Below are 12,022 nucleotides of genomic sequence, written 5' to 3' on the forward strand. Positions count from 1 at the left end.
TTCAAGAAAATGTCTGGTACTGAAATTTAACCCAAGATCTACAATCTATTCTATATTGTGTAATGTGCTATTTTCCTGTACATAAAGTATTTTCTGAATGTAAAGCTTCATTTATGACAAGGGAAAGTTTTACATGTTCAGTGCTCTATTTGGCTTCCCTCAGGCAACACAATATGTAACAAATTCTGTCTGAAATGTATATTTCCATTTGTGTGGCTCCAGTTGCCATAAACATCTCATTATTGTTTTAATTCCTAGGTAGCCCAGTACTAGGACTATACATAGGTTTGTTTTGTTCATCAAATCATCATTTTCAGCAACAACAACAGAATCAATGGGAAGATTTCTCCACTCCAGGATGGAATTTGTGGTCAAAACCAGGGAAAGAGAGACCACAGAATAACTCCCAAGCTCCATAATTGTGTGTTAAGTGTCTTAAGTTTCCACAGGTTTCAGATAGGTATGCATAGAATCTGGAAAGAGTGTTAGCCATCCCTATAAATCATTGGACTCCCATCACATCCTTTGGTCTGTGTATTTCCTTAAAGGCTTTGTTTCTCAGGATCTGACCAAAGTCCCTCAGAAGTCAATAGATGTCTGATGTAGGAGACCTGTGACTGGGTGAATTAGGCCCAGAGGCGCTCTGCTGGAGGCCACCCAGTTCTACAACACCTCACTCCAGAAAAGAGCAGTGAAGGTTGGTCCTCCAAGCTGCCTAGAGTAGGACACAGCCCATGAGAGAGGCTACAGGGAAACCGCCAATCAGACAGCTACAGGGAAGTAGTCAATCAGGGCCCAGCAGACTCATATAAATGGAGTTGCAGGGACAGAGTAAGTTCAGTCTGCTGACTGGAACCAGGGGAGCAAGGCTGGTTGCTGGGACTCAAGATGAAAGGGCCATGGGGAAGGGACTTAGGGAAACAGTAGCAATTAGTGAAAGGGATGTGGCACATGGCTTCTATGTAGAGGGTTCCTGAGTCAGGACCTGAAATAGTGGGGTGGGCCCGGGTCAGAAACAGCCACAGCGGAAGTGGCTGACCCTGAGCAAGGGAAGGGCTGTATCTGGAACTGTGTTACCCCTGGAAGGGGACCAGCTGAGACTGTCAGCTGGAGAGTTGGGGGTCAGTGAACTGAGTTCAAGAGGAGAGGCACAGCAAGAGAGCTGGGGTCACTGAGGATTCAAGTGAGGGCAAAGAGTCTCCAGGGAGACTCTCCAGGAAGCCCGGGGGCACCGCTCCATCTCAGAGCAAGAACCTTTTCCAGGTAGCCAGACCCCAACTCAGGGTACTGTGGTGAGCCCTGTTGGATGGACTGACTAAAAACATTGACAATGGAAGAGTACTGTGATGGGCCTTCTTGGACTGTTAAAAGACTGAGTCCAAGGAGGGCTGCAGGACATTACTGAGGGCATGGAGATAGTCCTGGTTGGACCTTATGCCCCGGAAAGGGTTTGTTTTGTTTTCATATGCGGACTGTATGTGACTCAGCTGGAGAGCTGAGCCCCTGAAGACCCTCGAAGACCCGCCTGATGAGTGCAGTGGCTGACAGGGGGCACCATGAGGGGAGAAACTGAGAAGAAACTGCTGGCATGCACAAACTCAGCCAAGGGGGCACTCACGTGAGGTGAGTGTGCTCTGTTACAGGACCTCATCTTCTGTATGTCTGCCTCAGCCCAATATTCCACTCCCAGCATCTGTTTAGGAGTTGTCACAGCTTGGTATCATGTCCTGGATTGCCTTTTCATTGATATCTCCTTCTTCCACCATAAGAATGACATCAGCTACAATCCTGGTTCAGCTGCCACTGAAACATTTCTGGGGGCTGGCTGATCCTTGCCAAAAAATGCAGCAAAGGTTGTCAGGTGGCTGGATGGCTCATCTAGTTCAATGTCAGAATCTATTCATCATCAAACAGTGAACACTTTTGCCCTGGATAAATGAGATGGTAATGGGTACTGACGTCTTTTCCATGCTCCATTTCAATGGTTTTAGGGACGTTCAGATCTCCAGTTTACCTGAGGGTTTTCAAACCACTGCTAGGCTGCTGATCAACTCTGTGCTCATTTCAGTGGGTGTAATGATGTCTCTTCTTTGCAGGATTCCCAGTTCCTTCTTTAGTGGTTCCACCAGGCCTAATGGAACTCTGCATTTCTCTGGTGGGTCCATTTCTAACTTCAGCTTGCCCTCTAGGTGTCCATCCTAGAAATATGTCCTTTAATAATAAATATTCTGGTAGAATTCTGGAGAAGACCCGCAATGACAGTTTTTCCTCCTCTCACATCGAGGATATCCTTGTGTTCTGCTGCGATCAAATCCAAGGCTTGCACTGCCCTCTGCCCAGTAGCAGGTGGTACACCTGTGTATCAACTGCTATAAAAGTCTCTTGTGTTGTAGGTTTCTTATCAATGCCTGCTTTTGCCTACTGACCTCAGAATGGTATTACTGTATATCTCCAGCACTTGGTTACATTTCTCCTGTCTCATTTTGCTGCCTATCAAAGCAGCGGACACCCAATTGGTCATTTATCATATATCATTGTTGCAAATATGGCAGTCAAATGGCTGGCAGCCTTCTTCTACTGGGTGTGTACGTTAAATTCTTTAGTTCTGCCAAAGTCACACTTCAGATATGCTCCTCTTCATTGGAAGTCTGCATGTACTGCTTCTTTTTTCTTCCTGGGGTAGTTGTGGCATTTGAGACATAAAGTAGTTCTGTTTTCCACACACTTTGCACTATAGGACTCGATGGGAAGTCTGGGACTGGGTAAGGCAAGACTGGACTGGCTTGGTTTTTAGGAGGCTAATGATCCCCAGCTGATTCTGTGCTCTGCCAATTAATCTTTGCCTCCCCAGCCTGCAGCCCTGAGACTTTCTACCTCAGCCATGCTTTGGACAGTTGTGGACCTCAGAGGTATTAGATCTTGTCATGCTTAGTTAACTCATCAACACAACACAAAATTTGAATTTCTAATATTCATCAAATGCAGAATTAAAAACAAACACTTTCAGCACTTTAACTTAAGAGTAAAAATATTCATTGAAAGTAAATTTAAAGTTTAAGATCTCAAATGTTCATGGAATACGAACATGAAAGGGTCACAACTACAGCTGAAATAAAATTGTAGTTATGAATAGTAATGAATACTTGTGGAAAACATTGCCACAGTTTGCTCAATGCTAGACATTACTATAAAATACTAGAACATTTTCTATTATGTCTTGTATCTGATAATTATAACCTTTTGGAAGAGAACTATCATCTATTTTGGGCCTCCTTTGTCTGACAGTCCCCAATGTGACACCAAATTACTCTTCTGATATGAAATGACTTGTTTCATATGGAGTTAATTATTAAAAGCTGATCTGAACCATACGGGGAGTTTCCCTTTAAATAATATGGTCACATAACGTCTGGAAACTAGAATATATGTATCACAGATTTGCAATATGGAATCAAATTTGTTAAGGAGTTGTCCAAAAACCATGAATTTCTGAGTTGCAGGTGTTTGACTGTGACATATGCTTGTCATGAACACATGTAGCCAGCCAACTTCCTTCACAAGAGGGTGTGGAGAGTGGCTGAGGTGTTCTATTTAAGGCACTAGCTGTAGAATAACATGCAGTCCTAAAACTGGCTTCAGTTAAATATTTTTAGAAAGCAGAAATTGCACAAGTGGAGCACTGTACTAAGGGAGCCTTTATTTGACCAAACCAGATCGCCTTTCAGAGTTCAAACATCTGAAATGTAGGAGGCATGCAAATCGGGAGTTTAGCATATTTAGGAGTATGAAGAAGTTCCAAAGAGCCTCAGTCAGTTAAGTATTTCAGTTCACAACAGACTTAAGAGCTGCAGATCTCATAGGAATATCCCTTGATATTTTGGATGCTTTCAAAATATGGTCCATTTGTAACCAGCACTAACGAATTTGACTCTCATGTGGTGAGATGGTTGAAGAATGGTGAAAAGTTAATGGAAAAGATACTTTGGTTGGAATGCATAATACATGCCTTGCGCAATTATTGAACTGATAAGCTGAAGCTATTATTACATGGAAAACATATTATAAATTTTGATAATTCTGATAAATATATCTACTACTTATTCTTTTGATGATGGGATGAATAAAATGTTTATAAAGATGCCCTCATAACTGCTCTAACATACTTACTGTGGGATCAATTCTCCCTTTCTATGGGCAAAAAAGCCTCATAAAGGGAGGAAAGTACTTTAAAAAAAATTATGGCATGAGTAGAGAAAATTAGAGCATGAAAGGACATTGTTTGGAAAAAACCAAATCAAGAGAATGACCCTGGTGGTGAGACTGGTTCAGAGATGCAGGTTACCAGGAGAAGTTAGCAAAATTAAGTGGGAGATAATAGGATCAAACATCTTGTTGCCAGGAAGATTAAGTAACCTGGGACAAGTGCAAAGGTTGAGCTGAGATGACAATGGAAGCCTTGCCTTCACGGCTAAAAGAAAGATGCATTTTTACTAGATCTGGGTGGAAGTTTTCCAATGGAACATTTTTCTGTCAAAAATGCCAATTTGTCTGAATCAGTGCTTCTCAACCTATTTATCATTGTGGACCGCATATGCAGCTCTCTGTGTTATGTGGGCCATCCACATACACCTGTATGGCCCTGAAAATGTCACATGGGCCACAGCTGTGTGCCACAAGATAGGGCCACAAGTGGCCCCATGGGTTGAGAATCACTGGTCTAAATCATAACATTTAGTGGGAATGTGCCAATTTCCATGAATTTTTCAATTTGCCTTCCAGGCTCGCCTGTCTGGCTCCTGAACACCCACCTGATGGACTGCCTCAGAGTTGGAATCTCAAGGCTTCCAAGGGCTATAGCTCTGGGGCAGCCCCCTATACTGGTAGGTCCCTTCCAACCCCCACACAAAACAAAACACTTTGGTTATTTCTAAATGAAATTTTTGTTGAAATTTCCATGAGAAAATCTGAAACTTACTTTTCCACTACAAAATGGGTTCCCCCCCCCCAAATGTCAGAATTTGCAACAGAATAGAAATTCTGATGTTTGCCCAGCTCTAGATTTTACCTTGGGGCAACTAATGTGTAACTAATCTAAAACACTATGGCAACAAGACATTTTAGTTGTACCCCAAAGTAAACTAGGGGAGCCCATGGCTGATCTTGCCTAGTTTACTTTACAGTAAAATAATTACCTTTTCTCCACTGTGTTTTAACTTCAGGATAGTCCCTTAGTTACCGTAAGATAAAAATGTGCCTTTTCTTAGCACTGCGGACAAGGCCTTAGAAGCAAGCATCAGATTAACACAGGAGGAGGAGGAGGAGGAGGAGCCGGAGTGGGGAATATGACAGCTGTTCAGGATATGTCTAGACTAAGAAAATAAGCTGTATTTGAAAGTATGGTACAATGTGTTTTATCTAACAACTTTGCATCCTGGGGTTGACCATGACAATCTAATACTTTTTAAAATTTGTAAACACCCAGTTTAGACAATCCTTGGAGGGAGAGAGGAAAAAAGAGACTTTTGGAAATGTGAGCAAAGATCTGAGAGTAGGGAGGGACCAAGCACTGCCCCCAAACAGAAGTTTTTTACAGAGCTAAATGCTACAATTGTTAATAGGAAAACAAAAGAAATGAAACACTATCATTAGATCTAGAAGCCTACTAAATAGCTTAAATAAATCAATAAAAATTAGTCTATTTTTGCCAGAGTGTAAGAAACCTTGGAAAGACATTGCTACTTCTGTTCTGCACTAGAGAAATACAATATTTAATAACGAGGCTGAACACAGAAAATGTGGGTTGTAGTCCACGAAAGCTTATGCTCTAATAAATTTGTTAGTCTCTAAGGTGCCACAAGTACTCCTGTTCTTCTTTTTACAGAAAATGTATTACTATTGAATTATTAAAGGCTTATGCAACTTTAACACAAGGGAACCTCCTGTTTATCTGTCCACTGAGAATCTGGAAATGTCCTTATCCCATCAGCCTGTGGTAAACTAGACTTCTGACTTGGCACATTTGATACAAACTTTGTAGTATGATATTCTAAGGGATATGCTTTCTATCAGATCTATAAGGAAACCAACAGTGAAGAATTAAATGCAAGAGGCCAAGAATTAACCTTTAACTTCAGCCAACCTCCTAACACCCCTGTTTGAGTATGTGCCAAATAGTGCCTTGTTGCACTCATTACATGAAAAAGGAATCTCTTTCACTCTACTCAGCAGATTCAGAAGTTCCCACCTCAGCAGTTGATGATTTCCAGTAATATGTACAAGCTTCCTAAGAGCTTTCACTGTGACCTGTAGAACCAGTTAATTAAGGTGCAGTATGTACAAGATCTGATTAGGCTCAAAGTTTGGAAAGAATGCTTTAGACTAATTAAACTGATTTCCATTTGTCCAGATGTATATAGAAACCCAATTAAAACTATGTAAAGGACATATAGCACCATAGCCATGTACTTTTTGTTTATCAAAGGGATGTACAATGGAATCAGACCTATGAAGCAACAGAAAAAATCCTCATTCATTTTTCTATTTAGAGCTTGTCCCACAGTGGGATTCAGATATGCATCTTTCTCTCAAAGGCTGCAGACATTAGATATAGGCCAAACCAAGGGTGATTTTTGATTTTGGAAGAAGATAATTTGGATCCAGGTCCTTTTTTATTGACACCTCCAAAGTTGTGAGTGAAGGGAGAAAGGTAGCGGCCAGATAAAGGTTTACAGTTTGGGTCTATTGATAAAGGCTGGTAGTTAAGAACATAAGAAGGCATCTCTCATTGCCCATTTTTGTACCCCAAGAAAATGGGCTGGGATTGATTCAATGCCCTCTGCACGAGAACTTTGGACTTATACATCACTAACAGGGGTCACGGGCAGCATAGTACAGTATTGGCCAGTCTTTTGATTGAGAGTTGCATCAGTCTCCTGGAATTCTGGATTCTGGTAGGAAGAGGAGGAAAAAAGAAAGTTGCAGCTGTAAAGCAATCATTTTTAATCTCCTGAAGCTTTCAGCTTCAAAGAAATAAAATCCAGTGTCATTGTATTGAGATTAAATGAGGTCGGCAGACTAATAAACATTTCAGTTCTTTTTTGTTGCTTTCAGCCACTGAGGACTCCTGTAGAATGGTGCAAATATAGGATCTGCCTCTTCTTAATGGCTTCCATGGCATGAGTACAGGATTCCTCAAGTGTTAAAGCTCCACACAATAAATGTCTAAGCTATAAATTTTGATGTGCTGCCCAGCTGAATGGATGCTTTGAGTGGAGACAGACTGGCTGGAGCTAAAGTAGTTAGCTTTGATTTACCTCTCTTCTATTATTCAATCCTATTGAGAATTTTGAATAGTCCTATCAAGGCATGTTGACTGGCTGCTGTTTATAGATTGAGACAGAATGAGTGATATTTGACCTCGGTTAATACCGTGCAACCTTATAGTGATATTAGCAAGGATGAAGTAATGTGTAGATTTGTAAGGGTCAGACAATGAAGCAAGATGTTTGCAAATAAATCTGTTGAAAGATTAGTTTTCTTCATTAATCATTCACTGTGTGAGTTTCTCTGAAGTCTGGGAGGTATTTCCACTGATAGGGAAGTACCTGTGAAAAGTCTGTCCATGTCACTTCTTATGCAGTATGTATGTTTAGTCTGATTTGTAATGCTTGGCTTGAATATCCTAGGCATGTCCATACAGTGTAACCCAGCTGGTGACTTTGCTGGTGCTAAAACAGGTCACACTCTTCCTGGCTCTCAGAAACATTGCTCCTCGATACATTTTATCGACTGCAGATGCAGTCTGAGTTCAGTTAGGTATGATCAGCCTTAAAAAGGCAACAGCAAAAGAGTATTATTTATATTCTAAACCTATGCCCATTAATATATGGTATAACATATTCTGAGAATTGAGGTTCTATTAGTGTTTTTTGTGGTTTTTTTGTCATTTGGTCCTTCAGATTTTATTAAGTATATTTATTGATTTGAGTAGTTTCTGAATTATTAAAGAGAGAATATTTCTGATTTCCTTAACATCTGGAAACAATGTGTGGCACTTGAGTTCTTCCCTGGATATCAGCTAAAAAGAGGTTGATTAATGTTCTGTTAAACTCGTCTGTGATTTAAGTTGCATGTGATTTTTAAGGGTTGTTAGGATAGACACCCCTAAATAGCTAGCAACAGCAACTGCAATTGGTGATGGTGACAGAAGAACAGACATTTTACTGTTTGGAGAGGAATCAGTCATACTTAATGACTAATTTTCCACTAGACAGATTGTAAGGGTTCACACTATATGCAAACCATGAAGGAGCATCTCTAGACAGGAATGCCAGCCAACTGTCATAGCCATAAGTTATAGTCACCCAGTCACACATTTGGTCCTCTGTATGCTTGTTATGCTATCTGGTGGCACAAGGTTAAGCCAGAATTAAGGTATTTATAAATATCTAATATCACTGTCACCAACCAACACCAGTTAAATTAAATTAAACTATATTTGGCAATTGCATTGTACACCAGTCTCTTGAAGGAACTTGCTAAAGAGAAAAGGACAGGGAGAGGCACTGAGAGTAAGAGAGCTCAGCTGTTACTATGCAGCAAGGGAAGAGCTATGCACTTCCTATTTGTCCTCCTTTTTAGCAGATAGATGATCAGAAGAGTGTGAAAAGTCCTCACAGAATTACCCCATGCAGAATTCGCTCATCCAAATTTAGGACCCAATCACACAGTCTTTGCTCAGGCAAAACTCCCACTGACTAAAATTGAGGGTGAATTGGGACTCATGTTCTTGGACATGTGTGCTTTAACTTGTCACTTTTGGTGCCCTTCTGGTGATCCAATATAAACAAGGTGAAAAATGGAATTTTTAAAGCGTTCTAGACATGAGCCCAGTTTTATTCTTTCTTATTTCTGTCCATAGCCTCAGCCCCATCCTTGCCATAAATTGAAAATGTTTATAGTTTAAGTAGATAGCTGTATCTGAGTCAAGGGGGATTTTAAGGTGTTGAACTTTCTTCAAGTTCTGGATAGCTTTTTTTGTTATAAAAACTGAAAGTTTGTGTGGAGTAAGGCAAACTGAATGAATATGCAGCAGATGACTTAGCACATGCCATACATACTATTGGTGGTCTATCTGGTTTAACACCTTAGATTTCAAAAGTAGAAAATAGATTGAAATATTTAGAGATCTAAAAACAACTGGAAACTTATCAAACACAGAGGTTTTACCAGCCCAGTTGTGTTAGGTGGAAACTCCTTTTTGAAAGGTTAACGGAAAAGAATTGAGATGATTTACCATTTATCTAGATGCAGTACATTGGTGCATGCCAGAATATTGTTAAGTCAGTATTGCTGGGGAGTCTACAGAATGTCTCTGAATTTTCCTTTCAGTGTTACTTTCATATATGGCAAACCAGGCAGTCAAGTTACAGCATGCCAGTCTGCACCAGCATGAAATAGAGCATAATCTTTAGCTAAGGGGAAGTCACAATTCACCTCCACAGATGGAAAGTAGAGCAATTGGGACCCTGTTGTAACCTGGGGATGGCAGGCAGCAGTATCAGCATTCACTTATGGACAGGATTCCAGATGGGCTGTGTAGAAGATTCACGCCGGGGCTTGACCCTCCTGGGTGGGAGGGGAGCCACACCGACTCACTACTGGTGGAACAAACAACCAGCTAGTTCAGGCCCTCTCGTGGAGGGGCTGAGCAAACAATCAGTTAGGTAGACTCAGGTTCCTACACCTGAGCGGTGGGTGAAGGGGAAACCTGCCACCTGAGAGTGGGGTGGCGGGGGGGGGGGACGCAGGCCCACCCACTCCACTGCGTCCCAGCCCGGGGCCCTAGCAGCGGCTCGTGTCGCTGCTGGTCAGTGGGGTGTCCTGACCAAAACACACTGACATTGGCTCACAGCCGTCCACAGCCTGACCAGCTGCCCCCAGGCTGCTTCCAGGTTCCCCCGCAGGGCCTACCTCATCCGTGGCACCGGGCCCAGTCCAGTCCATCAGCATGGGCTCCTCTCGGCCAGGGCTTGGTGGCAGGTCCGGCAGCTCCTCAGGGAAATCCGACCAATTGCACTCGGGCAGCTCCTCCGGGTAATAGCAGGGGTGGAGGGGCTCTGGTGCCGTCTCGCCTTTGGGGTTGGTGTGGGGGAGTTCCAATGGCTCCTCCCAATGACGGGAATGGACGGGCTCCGGCAGCTCCTCCTCATAGTGGGCTCGGGGCAGCTCCGGCCAGCTAGGGCAACGGCCTCTGAGGTCTCCCAGCCGGGAGCCCCCAGCCGCACGTCTGCTCCCTGCGGTGGCTAGGCTCTCACGGAGCTCTGGCGGCCAGCTTTTATACTTTGTCCTGCCCCTTGACTTCCAGGGGGCGGGAACAGGCGTCGGTGACTGCCCACTTGGGTGTCTGTAAGGGCTCTCCCTCTGCTGGGCAGGAGGGGAGAAACACCGACTCACTACAGGCTAATTCAGCACCTACCTCCTGGGTGCCCCTCTGCTGTGAATGGGTGGTTTGCCACTGTGCTGCTCCTCAGCTCCAGTCTCCAGAGCAGAACTCAGGGGAACAGAGGCTCAAATTAAATATATACCCCAAATAAAAAAGTAAGAGCCCAAAAAATGTCATCATGGCTAACCAACAGAGTAAAAGAGGCAGTTAGAGGCAAAAATCCAAATTCTACAGAGGAAAATAGAAAGGAGCATAAACTCTAGCAAGTCTAGTGTAAAAGTATAATTAGGCAGGCCAAAACAGAATTTGAAGAGCGACTAGGAAAAGACACAAAAACTAACAGTAAACATTTTTTAAGTGCATCAGAAGCAGGAAGCACGCCAAATAATCAGTGGGGCCATTGGATGATCAAGATGCTAAAGGAGCACTTAAGACAAGCCATGGCAGAGAAACTAAATGAATTATTTGCATTGGTCTTCACTGAAGAGGAAGTGAGGGAGATTCCCACACCTGAGCCATTCTTTTTAGGTGACAAATCTGAGGAACTGTCCCAGAATGAGGTATTAAAAGGAAAAAATCTGGAATAAATTGATAAATTAAACAGTAATAAGTCACCAGGACCAGGTGCTATTCACCCAAGAATTCTGAAGGAACTCATATGAAATTGCAGAACTACTAACTGTGGTATGTAACACATCACTTAAATCAGCCTCTGTTCCAGATGACTGCAGAATATTTAATGTGAGGACAATTTTTTTTAAAAGGCTCCAGATGCAATCCTGGCAGTTACAGGCTAGTAAATCTTACTCCTGGGGGAATTGTGTGCCAAAAATATTCAGAATTCTGTACCAAAACATTTCCAAATTCTGCACCAAAAATCCAAAAGCCTGCATATTTTATTTGTCAAAATAATGCAGAATAATCACACCAGTTTCAATTGTTTTGGCAATTTATTTAAACTACAATACAGAAAAGTCACAATAACTATTCAGCATTTCCTAAACACACAAGTTAAGTTACAAACACTTGATAACTGCATTCCAGTTATAATACTGGATTTTAATTTAAATTACATCAGTCCTCCAACAGCACAGCATACCCTCTCAGCTCCTCACACTCCCACCACAAACTGGGGTGAGCTCCTTTTTAAAACCCAGGTGCCCTGATTAGCCTGCCTTAATTGATTCTAGCAGCTTCTTCTTAATTGGCTCCAGGTGTCCTAATTAGCCTGCCTGCCTTAACTGGTTCTAGCAGGTTCCTGATTACTCTAGTGCAGCCCCTGCTCTGGTCACTCAGGGAACAGAAAACTACTCATCCAGTGACCAGTATATTTGCCCTCTACCAGACTCCTGTACCCCACTGGTCTGGGTCTGTCACAAGTTATAAAGGGATCTCACAAAACTGGGTTGTCTGGGCAACAAAATGGTAGAGTAAATTCAGTGTTGGAAAATATAATCCCAAGTATACATACAAAATGATGGGGTCTAAATTAGCTGTTACCACTCAAGAAAGAGATCTTGCAGTCATTGTGGATAGTTCTCTGAAAACATCTGCTCAATGTACAGCAGCAGTCAGAAA

The sequence above is a fragment of the Malaclemys terrapin genome, chromosome 6 (assembly GCF_027887155.1).
Source record: "Malaclemys terrapin pileata isolate rMalTer1 chromosome 6, rMalTer1.hap1, whole genome shotgun sequence".
Lineage (NCBI taxonomy): Eukaryota > Metazoa > Chordata > Testudines > Emydidae > Malaclemys > Malaclemys terrapin.